We start from the raw sequence: 20,464 nt of genomic DNA, 5'->3' as shown, positions 1-20,464 counted from the left end.
TTCAAGGTAACTATTGCTGACTGCAGCATTCATTAATCACAGATGTTCTCCTCTTTGTGCAGGTGAAATAGGGTCACTGCACATCTCTATGTATTCTTTTTTTGGGTGAAGAATAGGAAACTAATCCTCCCTCTCCCCAGAACCATTTGAGGGTTTTTTTTCACTCCAGCTGATCAGCGTGGTGTGGTTCCAAGGACAACTTTGGTGCATGACTTTTGACTCACTGGTATGGATAACAGTTCTAAGTAAGACAGCAGATCTATGGGAAAATGTTCATATTCTTCAAACACCAGAACAACATGTAGCTATTATGATTTTGAGTTGTTACTCAAAAATCTCCCTTGATGAAATATTTCCAGCATCTCTTCTATACTTCTTTTTTTTAATTTTTTTTTTTTTTTGTCAGAGATAAGAACTTGGAAGCATATCCTGTAATTGTTTCTATTTGCTATTGTTTATGGCATCTTCCTTGCAAATACCATCTTCTGAGGACATTACCTGCAGGTGAGTTATATACAACAAATATATCTATTCCAGGTGACAGAGCAGCAATCTGCTGTCCAAATGGTTTGCTGAGAGCACTGTTACCACTGTATCACAGGCTCTGAAGATAACATTTAGCATCTCTCACTCATATTTCAGACTTCTGAGACCAGACTTCTGGACCAGATGCCCAACACTCTAAATATGATAAATGGCAAAATATAATAATAGCTAGAAAAGTCAGGTACATATTCCTGAATGGTGCTTGTACTAGTGAAAATGCCAGGACTTGCACATCTTTCAAGAACAGTCAGTGATTGCAAACAAATGGCCCCACTAAGAGCAGCTGCTAATTTTTTCAGCATGTCTTTTCATGTCTTCATTTTCTTAGTTGATGTAGGACAGATGGTTCAAGTATTTAGCTGCAGGTACAACTGCAGCTGGGGTAGGAAAGGTATATTTAATGCAGTGCAATCAAATTTCCAATCTATTTAAAGACGGTTATCGTTGTTTCTTACTAGTCAGCAGGAAGAGGGGATGAAAGGACACCAGGACTTTCTGAAATAGAGCAGAAAATTGGGGTTGTTCTCTTCCTTCTATCCTGCCTGGTCCACAGTGCACACTCAAACATGCAGAAGTGATCATGTTTCTAGAAGCCAGTGAGGTATATATTTAGAGCGGATGAAATAATAGCACAATAAAGTAATATGTTGATAGGAAAGAGCTGTCAGTGTAATTAAGACTTGGTTATAGACCAGAATAATGAAAAGCATCCACCATCTAAGCACAGAAAGGGGCAAGTTTTATAAGGAAAACACATTTTCCCAATCTTGCTATAAACTTTGGTTATAAATAACAATGGTATTGAATAATTTTCCCATTCATATGTAATGCATGCATAATGAAAACATTGAGACAGGCTCTGGACATATGTATAAGCAGGCAGAGGATGATAATTGTGAGGCAGATACACAGATTTAGTTCTGAGATCAGATAGAGTATATATGCAATCAATACACTGTAAAGAGATTCTTTGGCGCATGTTCAGAATCTTTCTTCTGACTTGCTGTTTTTGCTCATTAACATTAATGTAAGTCTGTTCTGCTGTAAATCTGGACATCAAGTCCTAGGTCAAACACATTTCTGTGTCACTGCTGTGCCATGTTGACATTTGACTGAGAACAGTTGTAGAATAATTGTAGAGGTGGTTCTGTGGGATGTGATCTTTTTGCTTGAAGTGGGTTGGGTGGCTTGTGAAGGAACACAACATTCAATGTGAAAAAGAAATTCAGACAAAAGAATAGGATAGAAGCTAGAACTGGAAGAAGACTTTGCAGATCTTCCCCCTTTCTTTCCTTCTGAAAAATGCATTTTTGAATTCATTAAATCATGTCAGATTATTTCAGTTTTTGAGACCATTAAGTGATGGTCTCATTAAAAAAAAAAAAAAATCAGTAAAGTTTTTTCATTTGCATGTTTACAGAGCAGCATTTCAGATTTTTTCTGTTGAGACAGAATCTCATTTAGACTTCCTGAAATTAACTTTTACTGTGTTTTATAATAGATCAACAAAGGCTTAAACAATGATGTTTGCATATGTGGGTGTGTATCCATGTTTCCTTCATGTTCTCCCTAGTAGATCTGAATCCCACCCTGATTTTGTCCAGTTTTAGCAGCCAGGTAGTGATCTCAGAGGTCATGAAGTCAAGTATTGCCTTAGAAGCCTGAATGTGAGAAAGCTATGCTGTGTACTTGCATAGGAAACCCGTAAGTGGAAAGAACTAAGTGGCCAAAGATGAGATGTTTCAGTCAGCACTCACATTTTGACATTAAAGTTACTCACATATAAGATCCAAATTCAAAGAAAATCAGTTTGTTAAGAAAAAGATAATGGCTCTTTTTTAACACCAAAACAATAATTTAGGTTTTGGCTAAGGCAAGGGAACCAGTAAATCAGCTAGCTGCTCTGTTCTCCTGCAAGATATATTTCTGTGAGGGACTTTCAGAACAATTGCCCTGATAAAAAGGTCAGAGGTCAGCCAAGAAGACATAAACCACAGGAGAGAAAGCTTGTAGGCATCAAGGAACAGCACTGCTAGTGGGTCAGGTTTCGGCATTACCCCAGGGCTGACAGGAGTGACCAGAGCAAGATGGAAGGTACTGAAGTATGACTTGTCCAGCTGGGCACTGTTGCTGTTCATTTGTGCCTGTGACTCCCTCTACTTTGCAAGGTTATCAAGGGAAGGGTTTCATCTCACCTAATTCTTCTCTCCTTTCAAAAGTTAGATGGAACATCTAGATCCTACAGTCAGAAGCAGTTAAGCATCTCCACAGGATGTGTCACCCTGTCTTAAACTGAGTGCCTAAAGTAAGCTGAACTGCCTTCCTCAAGTGCCTACTACTTTCCACTGACTGACAAAGTTCACAAATCCTGCTCAGGCTGCAGCCCTAACTTGTAGATGGATTGAATTAGGTGAGTTGGATCCTCTCCAGGTTGTATGACAAGGCCTACGAGTGACTGCAGTGCACAGATCCTTTTTGCAGGGATTGCAAAGCCTGCAGAAAGTACTGGCAAAAGTTTGATCAGTTCCTGTGCCAGGAGAATTGGGTGCCTGATTACAATCCATCAGACAGTTAACTGTACTTTAACTTCCTTCCTCATTAATATTTCCAGAAGTAGGAAGTGTTGCTATAATGCCATTTTTTAATGTTGATTTAAATGATTCATAGCATTTACAAAGACTCTGTTTTGTCATTGCAGTTATTGACCAGTTATGTCTACCACGCTACCACTGCCCTTTAAAATATCACAGAGGTTTTTATTTTTAATGAAAACAAGCTTTAAAAATATCCTTTGAGAACATTTCATTTTCCTTAATGCAGTCAGCTGAAAATACCCAGACTTTCCAAATGTGCTCATTTCTAATTTCCCCCTTATCCTTCCCTTGCTGGGTAAGGTTGAGACTTTGGCCAGTGCTTGTGTTGTGCAGGGTGACCAGGGCTGTCTTCCCCTGCATGACATGGCAAGAGGTATTGCAGCAATGAGATGTCAAATGCCAGTTGAGAGAGAGACATTTTGCTGGAAATCCTTTCCACATCCAACCCACAATAAAATGCAGACTACAGAGAGTACAGTGTCAGTAAATTGTCACCATGTTTCCAAGATGATTTTTTTTGCTTGTTTTTTGTCTCCACAAAGGCCCATACAGAACCACTTTAAGAGCAACTTATAAGTAGATGTATATGTATGCTCCTGCTCTCTGCTTCCCAGGTAATGATCCCACCTGGAGGCTATAATTAAGAGCATGCACTACCTCCTTACCTCCTTAGGGACCACAAGATAGGCTCACTGTTGCTTTTTCCATCTGACAAATGAACAAATCTCCTTTCTGCCTGTCAGCTGTGAGGCAGACCAGGACTTGCTTCAAAGTGACCAGCCTGCCATCCGGCAGAGATGCATGTGATGAACCACACACAAAAATACCAAGTTCCTTGTATCACTGCAAACATGGGGCAAGACCCCCTGGGTGCCCTGAGTCTGTGTAACTCCACCAGTTGCAGTAGAGATTTAGAACAAGGTCCTGCAGGAATTGCAGAGGGATTTTCTTTGCCTGTGCACGTTCTTCACATCACAGCTCGTATGGGGTCTCTTCAGCCCTCACTAGCATGACTCAGTACTCCTGTGAGGCAGATGGTGTCCATATGGATGAGATATCTGCCTCATCCCAGCCAGCCAGAACAGCTGGGGAACTTGTGTGAGGTCAGTAACTGGTACCGAGGGAGGTCATTAAGGGATTACTTTCAGGAGTATAAGCTTTGATATCCAGGACTTGCACATAGGAACTGTAGTGTCTTGACCTTTAAAACACAGTTTAATTAAGATGGACACTCAGTGTATTTATATTCACAGGTTTAGGTACTGAGACACAGCACCACACAACCATGGCTGTACCACTTCCCACCCTGGGCTGGCAGGTGTGAAACCAGCCCTTGGGCCTCCACAGCACTTCCATGTCTGGAGCTAACAGGGTCCTGGCTCAGATTTGCCTGCCCTTGCTGAGGTGGGACATGTGTTGAGTGGTATAGGGAGGCTCTTGGATCCCTCTGTGCTGGGGTGGCAGGAGAAGGCTAGTAGCCTGTCCCAGGTGGCCCCCAGCCATGCTGGGCAGCATGCGCAGGGGTGCTCCTTGTCTGAAGGCAGCATGGAATCTGGTGGCAGTGTGGGACTCGCTTGCTCAATATGCACACGGGAAGCACGTTACGTTTTCATTTCCACCTACACACTGCCGTATGGAGAGAGCTAAGAGTGCCACTGTTTCTGTTCAGGATATTTTGTCTTTTGACATGGGAGGTGGACAGGACAGCCATCTCCAATGGCACAGCATGGCTTGTCTAAACACTTTGTTTTGTGGTTAAAAACACTCAGTCCTCACAGAGCAGGTGTTCAATAAATGCAATGAATCAAAACTGGTTCCAAAGTAGGGCATTTGGGAGCAGATTCCAACCCCATTTTCTTTCTGTGCTTTTCATCTGTCAGGCAGAGAGCACAAGGCAATTAGAAGGATGACTGCAATGCTGCAGTGATACATTTGAATCAAACAGTACATAGCTTTGCCACTATTTGGTTTATAAGATACCGTGTCAGATTCCTTTCTTTTGTAGCACTACTTGTAGAAAACCACGTCCACTTCTGTTGTTATGGTGCTCCTCAGTCTGATTCACTCCTTCCAGCCACAATTTCCAAAGCATCAGTGCTTGCTGTAACTGTCCCTGAGCAGAATTGGAAATCAGAGGACAGACAAATGTTACCAGATAAAAAAGTCTTTTTAATGCTGTCACTTTTGCTTTAGTGGACATTGCAGACCATTGTATTACAGTCTAAACTACTTTTCTCTGGAACATGGAGTTTTCCTACAGACCATCTCAAGGTGGAGTTCATAGTTGTTCTTGTGATATTAATCCCAGAAATTTCTATTTTCAGTGAGTCAGCTTGGGAAAGAAATCAGAGGCACTCTACTGCTCTTCTGTACTTTCAGCTATTTTATAGATAAGGTCTTTGACTACATCCACCTACATGTGAAATCTTTCATTGTCCTACAAAACATTGATATAACAGGTACAAAGACTATCCCAATAAAAATTCATCAGCTGCTGTAATTAAAGGTTGTGCAACTTTATTTTTTTTTTTTTTTTGTAAATACAGACTTCAGTTCCCACATCTTCTTTGCTATTCATCTCGTATCAGCTAGATTAGGACTAGAATTAATCAAGTACTCATTGCTATTCTCATCAAGAGTCTGAGAAACAATGAACTGATTGGCATTTTATATCATAACAGGCTTTAACAATCATTAAAAAATAATTAACAGTGATTTGGCTTGTTTACCTATTGTTTTGAAGAAATGCTATGAAACTGTGCTATTGTTGATGCTAATTTTAAAGTAGATTGCTATCCAACTGCTCTTTAATAGTAATACCTCCAGGGTTGTTTGTAGAACACCTTGATTTGGTTTGGGTGAACTGACTGCTGAAATCACATCTGCACTGTGAGCTGCCTGTTAAAACCTGCCCTCACTGTGCCCAGCTCTCTGCAGCCAGTCTCTTTTCAGAAGCTTTTTCCTTCTGCTTCAGATGCAGAAGTCCCTGACACTGTGTTCATATAAGCCTGGGAGGAGGCGGTTGTTCTCAGGTGTCTGCCCTGGCCCTGCCCTGATCTGTCCCCAGGAGGCCAGGGACATCCCCAGGGCAGTTCATCCCTGAATAATCTGTTAGGGCTATTTATTGCAGCAGAGTGTGAGGCAGCCCCATACCTAACTGACAACAAGAGTATCCAGCAAAATCCCTCATTGCACTGAAGCATTGGCTTATTGGAAGCAGACTCCTGCAGTCCTGAAATATCTCTTTTGCTAATATCCTCCCTCAACTCCCCAGGACCAGCCAGGGTTATGGATATCCAAATTGATAAATGTCTGATACACATGTTTTTTAATAACTGTATCATAAAATATTCAGTAACCCCTGGGACTGCAGTGCCTGGTCTCTAGCTATGACCTAGCATAATTCTCTGAGCAGCTGCCTCTCAGGGCCTGAGGTCTTGATTTAAAGTCCATTGAGGTGAGCAGGAGCTTTCTGTTGGCACTGGTGATGCTGGATCTGGCCCAGAGGCCCAGATCCTTCATCATCTTATTCTTACAGGTGATCCATAAGGAGTCTGTGTTAGGAGCAATAACTGTGTTATTGCTGTACCATGCTGGCCTCACCAAACCTAAACAAATACCTACTGAATCTCTTTCTTCCTCACATATTACTTGGGAGGGCATTTGAGTGTTATTTTAGCTCTGAGAACTAGGAAAGATAAGCATAGGTAGAAAGTCCCGCTATGGATCTAGATGACATTTGATGCCAGATCTGGTTTGAGCACACCATATAAATCCCATTTCTTAGAGTTTAATCACATACAGAAAAGAGGGTACAGTTAATCAATCAAACCTGATCAGGCAAACCTGTCTCAGAGCTGCAGGTGGTCCAACTCTACCTTGTCTAGCTTCTGGCCTGTGGACTTTGGATCTACTCTCAGGACATACAGTTACAGAGAAAATTCCCAATTTGCAGTTGTATCTGTGCTATTTTCAGCTGTGAATTTTTTTCTACTTAGTCGCTCTGTGTCTTTAGAGCATGTTCAGGGTAGTATAGTCACTGGCTTATTTGTGTCCTTCTTTATTATCACAGCTCAGGTGAACGCCTTCTGGAAGGAATCATCCCTGAGGATACCACTCACTGAATCAGTCTTACAGGCTCTTTTAATGTACCTGCAGCAAGCACAAAGAGGATTCACAGCTACTAAATATTTCCTGGCCACTGAAGGAAAGGCTTATCTCAAATACTCTTCTTGGAAATGAGAGTGGCTCCTAGCATCAGCCCTGTTGCTTTTCTAGCAGCATCTCTGTGGCATTGGCAAAATGCACTGCTCATTAAAGAATGTATGACTAATACCCTTAATGGCTACATTAAAGGGGTCTCTTTTTAACTGTTTTTCCTTGGTTCTTGGAGGGGAGGCTGTGGGATTAAACAATGCAGCAAGAGCCAAGGACATGGGGGTCAACACAACAGTGTGTGGCAGAACTGCAAAGCAGAGCATGTTAGAGAGGTTACAGAGAGGAGACAACTGGCTGCAGCTGGACTCATCCAGGTCTTTCTCTGCATTTCTGAATGTTATTGCTTCTGTGTTTTGGATACTGATAGTCAAACTGCCAGATGTATAGCTTAATTGATTGACACAGCTCCTATAAACTCAGCCAAGTTTCTACCACCTGACAGTCAAACACTAAGGAATATTTCTGAAGTGTAATTTTGATCATTACTTGCAATCAATACAAATGCTATTTTTAATCACCTGGCTTAATGGGGAGATTGTCACTGTTGTAAGCAGAGAGTAAATTCTGCTGTGTCTCTCAATCACGTTGTCTTCCCTGGTCCTCCCACCCTGGACATGGGTACCCAAGGGGCAGCACAGTCAGACTCAGCTCAGTTTGTGCTAATCCTGCCCAGTCCCGGTTTTGCAGGAGAGGAGCAGCCTCAGGCTACCCTGCACTGTGACTGTAGATGTGATAGGTTCTCAGGAGCAAAGCCTTACTACACTCTCTTGACTTCCTGCCTGTAATGTTAATCAAGCTGGCTCCTTTGTGAGGGTAAGTTGGTAGGCACATTTTCTGGATATCTTCCAAAGCAGCAATACCATTCTTTGAATCAAATGAACCAATCTTTGAAGCCAAATACCCAAGCTCATCCTTTAGGTAACTTAGTTCCATACTCTCAGTCAGTATTTAAATGATTTCCTACATCAGGATAGTTTATTGCCAATGACACCAACTTCTTTAATTCATTTAATTTTTGTTCTGAATGAAGTGGAAAATCCTGTACAGATATGTTTATACATGTCCTTTATGTAAATTTATAAGGGCTTACACATTGGCCTTGTAACAGAAAGCATTGGTCAGCCTTAGCTGGAAGGGTTTGTTGCTAATGCTGTCAATAAGAGTGTGTAACATACATACCAGTAGGACAGGATTCATCCCCAGCAGTGGCTGTGGAGATGCTCAGCTGTGGTAATCTGCCCAGAACTTTGTATGCATCATGCTACATAATAGTAATAGGAGGGGCTACAATTATACCTTCTCTCCAGTCTAATTACTCATACAAATGATTATAACTTCAGTGGAACCAAAAATCCACCTGCGTGATATAATTGCCTAGTAAGCAGAACTTAATATTCTTTTTAAGGCAATGATTCACATACATTGTTCCATATCTGGCTCCAGATCTACCATTTTCCTTTTTGTTTAAGAGGTCTTACAATGAACATAGTTTCCACTATCCTGATCATCACTTCTCTGAGACTCAGAGTGGAGTGTCACTGTGATGGGAAAGCCCAGTGGGTGAAGTTCAGGCAAAGCTTATATGTTTTCTGATGCTCTATAACAAAAAAAGACCTCTGGTTAACGAACTAGTTTAAGAAGCCCAATGGAGCATGAAGAATCCTTTCCCAGAACTTACATTAGAGGCTAAGCATTACTCAGACTGCCTGATCTAGGAGGAAAACTTTGCTCCATTTCCATTCCTATTAACACACACACCCCAAACTCCCTGAGCAGAAGAACAGAGGAAGAAGACACAAATGAAGCTAGATTGCAGTCTTGTGCCCCAGGGACCAGGAGGATTTTGAGATTTATTTTCATGCTTTTGTGGTACTCATTGCGTTCCTAAGTTAGGAGGAATACAAAATGAAGGACCAAAATGAAAGAACTTGCTGACCAGGGATCTGTCCACTACCATGACTGTGACTTGCCAAGAGCCAGAGATGAAGTCAATATATTAGCTAGAAAATTGTAATCCGTTAGATTGCTTGACCTCTTTATAACTCAGCATCCAGTTTTGCAGCCCAGCCCTTAGCCCATTGCTTTATTAGAATAAGTTTGATTTAGTCTGTTCCTAGAAGAAAATGTAGCAAAAAAGATGTTCTCAAAGTAATGTAACAAACATGATAGGAGCAGCAAATCTACAGCCAAGTTGGCGTATCCTAAACTTCCTATCATCTAGCCTGGGGCAGAGTGAGGGACACAGTGAAAGCACTCTTCACCAGGTTGCTAGGGCAGCTTGGGGACTGGTGAGGCCAGGCACCCACTGCCGAGAGGGAAGCTTTCCTTGGCAGGCATCAGGCACTGGCTCTTCAGCGAGCAGCAAGCGGTTGGAAGGCAGATAACACTGAAAGCATCCATTATTGTGACAACCTGTTTCAGAGCAATCGTTAAAAGGTCTGGGGTGAAGATAGCAGGGAGGGAAGCATCCAGAATATATTTTTTAATCCTGATAACCATACAGCCACACACTGAACAGAGTGGATGGTTTCTAATTTTTGTCCCTCCTGTTTCTGTTTTGCCATCAGCTGTATGCTCTGCATGAGACGCACAGCTGTCATGGCACTTTGCAGGGACAATCTTTGTTGATGTTGGTTGAATGAGGCTGCATTTCAGGTGGAGATTTTTTTGTTTCTTTGTTTTGGTCTGATTTGGCTGTACATTATCTAGGAAGAAAACATGAATTTTAAGAATTAATCAGCCTTGATTTGAGATGATCATTGAGTGGTGGTGGTGGACAGAGCAAAAAGCTGTCTATTATTTCTCCCTTTTATTTTCAGCTTTTCAGATTTGTTTGAGGGTATGGAGACCATCTGACTCACTCTCCCATCAGGAGCACTACTAAGAAAATGAGTTAAAAGTAGAATCACAATTCTTTTCTAATGCCAAAGTGTGCCAGAGGCATCCTCTGTCATATTGAACAGCCTAGGCACATGCAGAATGAGTGACTAATGCCCATAGCACAGGTTTTATTTCATTTGATTATGTCATCTGTAGTTTCAGCACTTTTCCTAGAGGGCTTCTTCTCTTCTTTATGTTTAAAGGATATTTCTGCCTAAATGAACATTTATTACTTCACAGGTTTAGTCATAGCTAAGAAGGCAAAACATTAACAAGAAGGGTAAACGGTGACAGTAATTTCCTTTAAATACTGAATCCCATTTGCTGCTATCTTTGACAGTGACCTACTAAAGAGTCATTGCATGGAGGGTATAGAAGTATGTTAGACAGGACTCCTGAGATCCCTTTCAGCCTGTTTTCCATGATTTTACACACAGATCAGTTTCTTCCAAGCTATTTTCAAATGCACGAAATGTCCTGTTCTGGGCTGTGGGCAGGAAGGGAGACACAGCTCTCAGGGGCCAGAGGTTGTCTTTTAATTTAATCTTTCTTGCTCTAATTCACTGAACTATGTTTATGTTTGCATGGATGGGGCTGATTGCCTCTTAGTAGAGAGGCACCAGGGTCAGCAAGTAACTACATTTGAATATATAGTTGTTTTACATTTAAAATAATCAACACACATGCAGACAAAGCAGGCACAGCAGAGGCAGTCAGCTAGCCTTAACTCTGCCCTGTCATAATACTATACAGAATCACAGAATCATCTAGGTTGGAAAAGACCTTGAAGATCACCTAGTCCAACAATTAACCTAACACTGACCATTCTCAACTACACCATATCCCTAAGCGCTATGTCCACCCTATACAGTAACCACAAAATCCTGATGACTGCATGGCTGGATTGTTTATAATCAGTTCCTTTATTCTCAGTTTCCCAGTTTATATTGCCTGAGCTTTGGATAATTACAGTAGTCCCTTAATGTATTTTACCCTTGAATTATTGACAAGTGCTTTCAACCTTAAATCCACTTAAAAGTAGAATAGATTTCTGAAGTGATCATTATACTGTCTGTGTGTCTCTTCTATTACCCTTCAGAGACTATATAATATTTGTATATTTACATTTATTTACAAATGAAGTGTCTGAAAAACCCCTTGGTTATGGACAAAGGATGAAGTATCTGAATGGGTCTGTTACTCAGTCTCCTTCTCTGTTTTTAATTTTCTGCTTATTCATTATATCACATCTAAACTTGTCTTGCTTTTCTCTTCCTTTTTAAATTTAAATTTCTCTTAAGAAGGAATTTTGCACATATTTGATATGACACACCAGACATGCCATAGTAACAGGTATAAAAATAAACTTGACACTTTTTATTTAGAGAGAGATTTGGTAGCAATATATTCATCACATTTTTCTGGCTGACAAGGGCAGGATAATTCTTCCCACAGTCTCAGGCTGGATGATTTAGTTGATTTTGATAAGAGTTGTGGTCACACTCAATTTTTCCTAACCCTATATTAATTTTAATATGGGTTTGATCTGATTTAGAGGTACTGGAAATTATTCTAAGTACCTATGTTAGGAGTCCATTGGAGTCTCCTCTTGGAGAAGTCCTTCTCCTGCTTTGGACTATAAGGAATTTAAGAACATATTGCTGCTAGATATTTACAGGTAAAAAATGATAATAACCCCAGTATTTTTGGTGCTATGACCTGTCACTGTAAGAAATCACCAAATAACACAGTGTGCTTGCTCCAGGCACAGCTACTGCCTGACTCCCAGGGCCCCAGGAAAGGACGTTTCCCTCCTCTCCTCCACAAGCTTGGAAGATGCACCTTGGCTCACCAAGCAGAGCCTTCAAGGTCTACAGCCAGATGTGCTCGTTGGGCTGACATCATGGTGCCTAAAATGCAATTTAGAGCTATAAATGTTCTGGACTTGCCTCCATTCAGAAGAGGGAAGCAGAACCAGATGTGGGAGTGAGCTGAGCCCCTGGCAGCCCAGCTGAACTCTGTGGGATGATCTGCCTGCCTGGACATGGTTCCCCACTTATTGAGGTCTCCATGTGCAAAGAGGTCTCTTTCACACATCTGGCATCCACACATCTCACCCACCCACATCTGGCATATTCAACCCAGGGAATACCCTACACACGTCTTGCTGTTTTCAGTATTATGTGTGAATGTAATTCCCAAAGCACTGTTTTTAAACCTAGTCTGGTGTATTTGACGCTTCAGCAGAAGCCTTTTATAGAAGTGCAGAAAATGGTCTTGATGGGAATAAACAGTGTTCTGTATTTTCAAGCTTAGAAGAATCTGGATTTAGACCTGGGATCATCAAATGGGTAAAACTCTTCATGCTCAGAAGCATACGAGTACACTTATAAAGTAGTTAATCTTCGTGTCAGCTGAGTTGTTTGCTGGGAATCCTTTGACAAAGGCCTGAAGGCCATCATGTCTCATTTTTATGCTCCTTCATAAATTGTTTTCCTCACTGTAAATGTGAGATTACATAAACCTCTGCCATTGATGACTGATTGCACCTACTTTGGGGATGCTTTTAAGGGTACATCAGATTTTCCAGAGTTACCTATAATGAGTGACACTTGGAAAGGAAAAGAATGTTTTTTTATATCAGCTACTGCAAATGATTGCTCTGAGATGTTACCTCCTAATTCATTTTTCTCCTTTCCTCCTTCTGTCCCTCACAAAAGACCCCCAAATAATTTAAATTGCTGTTCTGGAGACCAATCCATTTGGACTCCTACTTCATCTGCTTCTTTCTTCTCCCTTCCCAAGCAGTGTCAGTATCCGGATATAGTCCTATGTTCCTTAAATGGATGAAACTCTGCACACTCTGCAACAGGCGAAAATGCATTTATAAATGGGTTAATCTCTTTGCCAGCTGAGTTTATTTTCAGGGAATATCAGCCCTTTCCCCTCTCCTAGATTTCAAGATACACAGGCCCATGTAAAGCTAGTGATATAAATCAGGTCAGCTCTGAGATTAGAGGTATGGGAGCAAGGCAGAGAGAACATAATCAGTGCCTGCACACTGCTACGGTACTAATGACACAGTTACAAGGAGTAACTTTAACCCCAAATGTCCTATGTGTTCTGCAAAAACATATCAAGCCAACCTGCCAGGATTTAAGATAAATCCACTGAAATGAAGTGAACCATAACCTTTGCCTTTTTTTTTTTAAGTGGCAGATGTGAGTTTAAAAAAACCCAAAACCTCATTCAAATGCAGAGATTTAAAAATAGAAGCTAAAACAGTTTCAACTTTCTGCCTAGATGGCAGATCGTCTGGTTGTAAAAAAATAATAAAAAAACTATGGCCAGAATATATTTTAGAAAACAGAAAAAGTTTCATTATAGCAGTGAAGAATGAAAGTTAGAGGAAACCCATAATATTTCTGCAGTATGACCAGCATCACACAGATTCTGGTCTTAATTGACTGCAATAATTGTAATTCAGCATATGCAAAACTATGAGCTGGCTAGCTGTGCAGTGCCATGCTGTAATTATTACAAACATGAATAATTAATATTTGGGGAGAGTATTCTTGGTAAAAAGATTTTTTTTTAATTATTTCCCAAGGTGTTTTGTTATGTAAGTGCACGAATCCCAGATTGGTACTTCTAATTAAATCAGAGGTTTCTTCCGAGGTGAGCACGTTAGATAACAGGGACAGAAAGGAAAATGGCCAAGCACACAAATATTTGAACTTATTTTTAACCTCTTCATCATACTTGCTCCATCTTTCCTCAAATAGATCAGCTGCTAATAGTAAAAGTATCTCCTACTGCTTTTGGGACTTAATGTTTTTGTAGGACCAGTTTACATGGGGAGCCCAAATTTTTAACACTGATGGAGGATTTGGCTTGAAAATGACAGACCCATAGCTACAGAACCAGGATTTAATCAAATACAGTAGACAACACAGCGCAAGAAACAAGGTCCCATTAGGTATTTGAACCTTACTGATACTACCAATGTTTGGGTCCTGCTAGCTCCATCTTTCACCAGGTGCTTTAGTACTTTTGTACTTAAATTGATAGTGTATTTTTGCATTTTATTAACAGTGTTTTACTGATTTAACATAGCAATACAGTGCAAAACTCTACTAATGGCTGTTCTCATGCTTCTGGAGTTCATGGCTTTGGAAAATAATAAGCTCTGAGAAACAATCTGATGTTTCGCTGGAACAGGTAAATTAAAGAAATGATTTCTTAATGGGGGAAAAAGAAACCCAGACAACCAGGATGCCCCTGGGAAGGAAGATTGCATGACAAGAAAACATTCAAAGAATTCACTCCTTTTATTTAGCGGCAGATTTCAGGACTGGATCCAGAGTGCACACAGCTGCCTGGGTCCTGCTTCCCTCAGGCTCTGGACCTCTACCAAATGTGTACAAAATGGCTGGGGAGTGCCGGGGGGACTGCTCTGCTGCTGCAAGGTGAGAGCTGTGCTTTTGGGTCAAGACCCTGTTGCTGATGGGGCAGTGGTTGTGGTGGTCCCATCTGGGAGGAAGGCAGTAGAGAGCGGGGCGAGGATGCACCCTAGGGTCAGAAGGGATGAGGAACTGTGGGGATAGGGTGAGTTGTGAGTCAGGCCCCTGTACCACAGTGGCAGTGAGCTGAAAAGCGAAAGCTATACTGGGAAAGGAGATTAGAAAAGAGAAGGGATTGAGAAGGGCAAGGGAAGGGAGGACAGATATTTAGAGTTGATCCCATAACCAGGAGGTCAACAGAGCGGGGAGAAACTGTTGAAAAGTGTAGTTTAGAGGAGCAGGGTGACAAAAATGATCTTTAGATTAATGTGTGCTTTTAGTACAGGGATACATAGGTATAACAGTCAAAAAAGGCTGGCCAGTGTCCTCTACCCATTATACAGGAGAAAAGACAGAGTCCAAAGAGCTGGAACAGAGCTGCCTACTTCAACCTGTAAAATAGTGGGAGATGCAACACTTAATGCAAATGCAGATGCACTGTAAAGTGCTGACTTACAGCTCTTCTTTCTTCACAGCTGATGAGTATGAAGCACTCTTCCTGGGGCCAGTCTGCATTGGTTCTGCAGGGTGAAAGGAGGTGACAGGGTGCTGGAGACTCTTGTGGAGATACACAGCCCATTTACATTACAGAACTGTAGGTCTTCTTCCAAGTCTAAGCAGGAGGGTTTGGGCAACAGGCTAGGGAGCATACTGACAAGGTAAGCAGATCAGCATCCTCTTGTAATTTCTGTAGAAATATCAGCAAAATGTCTGGACAAATAATTAATTATTTCAAAATGCATTTGGTACACATTGTTCAGCTGAATGTAGAAAAATGATGGTGGCTGAAGAAACGAGACCAAATTAAACTAAGTTTGGCTTTAGTTTAAAAAGCAGCTGAAATAACCACACCTTTGATTTGGGAAGGTTGACATTTTTGTTGTTTTACTAAGGAATGGGTACTTTTTTACATGAAATAAAATATCTGTACTTGAAGTTTGCCTTTTTTTCCCCCACAGATTCTGAGCTAATTACACGGATCCTGAGAGAGTAAATCAGACCTAAGACCTCAAAGAGGTCTACAGAACCTGTTCAAGAAAAGGATCCTTCCAGCTCCTAAGGAGCCATATTTAGGTTAGATAACAAGAGCAGTTTATTTATTTATTTTTAAAAAAGGTTAAAATACTAGTATTTTCTTCTTTGCCATATATTTTATACAAGAAATTAGTTCTTCCATGAGAACATGGCCATTTATTTTTGTAATCTTTCAGTTCAGCCCTGGGAGTGAAGACATATGAGTTTTATCCAAGTTGACAATAGTGGAACTCTGGGTGAACTGAGAATAAATGAACATTTTTATTACAAAGTCCCCATGTTCTATAGAAGCATCTAATAGTCAAATGTTTCTTTATGCCCATAAATTTGTTTGTAAAAGCCTATTTCATAGATTCCAAAAACCAGAAAAAACTCTTGGGAAGATGTGTTTCCTATCTTTTTTGACAATCAGTTATGGTCTGCAAGCTTCTTAAAATGAAATTCAACTTCAAATATTCCTTACTCAAAGACATGTGCTTGAACAGCATGTGCACTGCAGAACCAAGGCTATGCACCTGAAGACAAAATCCCTGTGTTGCTTAGGGAAAAGCAATTCCACCAGCTGAGGTATGTCAGCAAACTGGCAGCTACTGTGAGCACTTGAGCATGATGACGATGTGATTTTGTATTTACCTTATGATTGTTCTCAGAAATCCACTTATCTGAATTTATTTTTTTTTCATATTTCCACTGACGTGCATGGTAGGCAGGAGTTGCAAAGCTTTGTGCATGAGCACGAGATTTAATGTAGGACATCATGTGCATATAGAGAGAACTTGAGTCCTGAATCAGCAGACCTGTTAAGCGCATCTTAAATTCTCAGAATACGCTACAATGCTTTGTTGAATAAAGACAAAACTTGTTGCACGCTTAATGGTAAATATTTTAGCCAGAGTGGGACCTTACCCATCAACTTATTCCAGGCAGTGTCTAATTGTGGAAATTGCTGTTCCCTGAAACATCAGTGTTACCTGCTGCACAAAACTTTTTACTTCTGTCTCTGCAGTTCCCAATAACTTTGTGTTCTTATCTGCACACTCATGGTGAGATTCAGCACCAGATCACAGACACTTAAATTTAGGCACATAGATGTAGGTAACGACATGGGAACTAGGTGTCTAAACATTGTTATGCTCAGTGGAAACTTAACCAATGCAGCTGGCAGACTGCTCCCTGCTGGGAGCTCTTCAAGTCACCCCTAAAGAGCAGTCCACATGAGGAGTTCCAAACTCTATTGAGTTTGCCTAATAGAGGAGTCTAATGCCCTTTGGGTGTCCTGCCTGATCTCCTGCTGAAGTTTGGAAAGGCATGGGTGTCCTCTGTACCTTGTGCCACATCTGCCACCTTTCTGCAGTGCTCCCAGGTGTCCTGTGACATTTCTGATGTCACTTGACATCTATACTTGGCAAATGAGTCAAGTATTTTATCTTCAGTGACTAGAGCAGGAACTTCTACACTTAGATTATACACAGATGCCTACATTTAGACACTAAAGTGTCCTACAGGATGGAAAGTATCAACATTTTTTAAACTATTCTCATGTTATCCACACAAAATCTATTAAAAATATTTATATTCTTTAATGCTAAAAACAACAACAGAATTTTGCCTGAGTTTTAACACAGATGACTAAAAATCTGTGTTTCCTGACCACTCGCTGGATTGGCAGCAGAGCACCAACTGTATGGTCTTCTTGTAGGGAAGAGTAAGGGCTCTGTATGGCTAAAAGGTATCTGAAATTCTCTGTCTACAGCACTTTGAAGGTCTCCTTGTAAACTCTTGATTAAAACTCTTCACAGATTTTATTTGCAGGTAAGATAGGATAAGTGACTGTAGAAAATCTCTTTCTTCCAGGGCCAGCAATTCTGATCAAAAGAACCCAATGCATTGCTTTTTGCAAAACTAGCAAAAGGTGCGAGGTTTCAATACTGATGTGCCGTGCATATCCTGAGCTTTAAGAAAGAGCTTTTTGCAGCTGAAGACCGGGAGGGAAAAAAAAAGAAAAAAATGAAAAAAAAGGTCTTTAAGTACCTTGCCCTAAATGTAAGCTTGTCTAAGGTAGGTCAGTCAGTAAACCACTCATACTATTCCCATAGTCTTAGGTGGTTGTAACTTTCTATGCTTTTATTTGGATGTGCTAGGATATGGCAGCCTTCAGTCATTTCTGTTGTTTTAGAGCACTGTAGATGGTGTTCTACAGGCATTAACCTCTCAGATATTAAATCTATTAACCTTAAGGAATTTGAAGTGTCTTAAGTACTGGGAATACTTTCTAACTTGTGCCTTTCTCTTGCTTCCTGAGGTACAAGAAATGATATAACAGAACTTGCATGTTTATAAGGTCTGTTTGTATTTAAAAAAAAAAAAAAAAAGAGAGCTTACTAACACATTTGCTATATCAGATGCAATACTTTGTTATATCATGATGCCTCTTTGATGATCTGACACAAGCTCTGCTTGTGTCATGTAGTTTTGCTTTGAAAGCTGGATTTGGACCATCTTGTTTAGCTGAACAAGATGAGAGTACAAAGCTGTGTCATCATGTCAAAGTCAGACTGGTAGGAACAATTCATTCTTCTGTGGTCTGCACCCTCTCCCTTGTGATGCAGTGACCACGTGCTGTTGGGGCTGGATGTCCTCCTGCACACCTGCTAGGTGACTTCTAGCATAGCTGGCAGAGCAATGGCACAGACCTTTTTGGAAGGCTGAATGAGGAAAGGGACAGGAATGGATAGGAGGAATGAAGAATGTAAGCAAGCCTGACACTAATCATGATACTTTTTTATAATATTCTTTAGGATTTCTGACTAAATAAGAGTAGGAAAATATACAAGCTGTACAAATTTTTTTTTTTTTTCCCTAATAACTAAAAAACTAAGGACTTTAAAATCCCATATATGAGAAACATATCAACCGAGCACTAACACTGAAGGGTATAGAGACAGACATAACATGTCTAGATAATACAAAGCAGGTATCCAAAGTCTTAAGTCCTCACCCATTTTAGTTTTGTATAAAATCCCACTGGCACTAGGAAAAACTGTTCAGGGCTAGTTCATTGTACAGATGTTTTAAGTATTTTCACATTGGTGTAACTAACTATTTACTGTATGTGTATAAAGTAAGGAGCAAAAGATATCTAGAATACAGCCACTGACTTCTCTCTGTATTTATTAAATATGGAGCCTAGTCCATGAACCCAGCATGGATGGCCACATACTAGACAATTACAGTTAGGTGAGTTGGATTAACTGCTTTTAAATCCCTTGGCCTGATAAGGAGGAAATGAACAGACTTTCCACAACATGAAACTATAATTTATCAGAGATAAAGTGGCAATTTTCTGTGTCTTCCAGAGCTGCAAAAAGAATAACTAGCAAATGAGAGAAATACCACAGACTGATGTTATGTGAATGATGAAACCCTCAGATGATGACAGCTTACTAATAGATATATTTCTAAATAAATAAATAAATAAATAATTTAAATAATGTCTTGGCTCCACACTTGGTTACATTCTATAATCTGCTTAAAATTTGGCTGTAAAGGTGTCCATTTAATGAGACAATGGACTTTCTTTCTATGCAGTGTCTGCTCCAATCTTATCTAAATCACTGGAACTACATCTCTGTAACTTCATTTTGGTGACAAAACACAGTGTTTACGCCAGTAATATTGCAAAGATGAGTATTCTGAAACTGGCAGCTCAACACGAACAGTGCTGAAGGCCTTAATATGGAAATCTTCTGTCTTTCAGTATCCACAGTTTTAATTTTGCGTTTTGAGGTTTTAAAATTCATTAAACTATTCCTTGCCTTATTCATCTGAGTCATTCTTCAATCTCCTTCCAGCATTCTGTTTCTGATTAATAGTTATTAAGTAGTAACAGAATCATGGGAAAATGACTATTTTGTCCTGGAAAATTTAGCAGTTCTAATAACTGTTAGTATTTTGCACAGCTGAATGTGAACATATAGAATCCAATCTGAAGCAATGCTAACCTTTTAAAATGTCTCTCTAAAGAATACTGTGTTTCTTTTGCATTTTCATTATGACTGCGAGCTAGTATGTTTTTTCAATAGTTTATTTTAATAAAGCTATTTCCTTATGTGTAGCAAACAATAAAGCTGATCTTTCTACTGCAGAAACAATCTATTCTGTAGAAATAATTAAAGCTATAATTGTGCAATATGCCAAAAAGAAGGGTAAATTGGCCAAACATCTGTTTTTGTTCACAAATGCAATGTAGAGATCCATAAACTCATCCAGGGTAAATACAGACTGCTTTGTATTTAAATTCAAATTAACTACCTACAGAAGAGGATGTCTATTTTTTTATTAGAATGGTTGGGTTTCAAGGTTCTTAACAATGAGGCTCAGTACATATTTCAGGTGAAACCATGGAAACAGCAGGAGCCATTTTACTCAAAATAGAAATACCACAAATGACCTTGACATTTAAAAGCTGATGCTGCACACTGTCATTTAGATTGAGAAGGATGGGCATACTATCATGTCCTCCCTTTCAAAATTGTTCTTGGTCTTCCAAGAAGGCGTATTTGAAAGCTCGGGACTTCTCTCATCCTCCCTTTTTATGGGTGCAAGGTAGGAAAGTAGGAAATATGCAGG

Source organism: Strix uralensis, chromosome 1 (genome assembly GCF_047716275.1).
Source record: "Strix uralensis isolate ZFMK-TIS-50842 chromosome 1, bStrUra1, whole genome shotgun sequence".
In the NCBI taxonomy this organism is placed as follows: Eukaryota; Metazoa; Chordata; class Aves; order Strigiformes; family Strigidae; genus Strix; species Strix uralensis.
The sequence above is the reverse complement of the archived record's forward strand: the minus strand, read 5'-3'. Positions refer to the sequence as shown.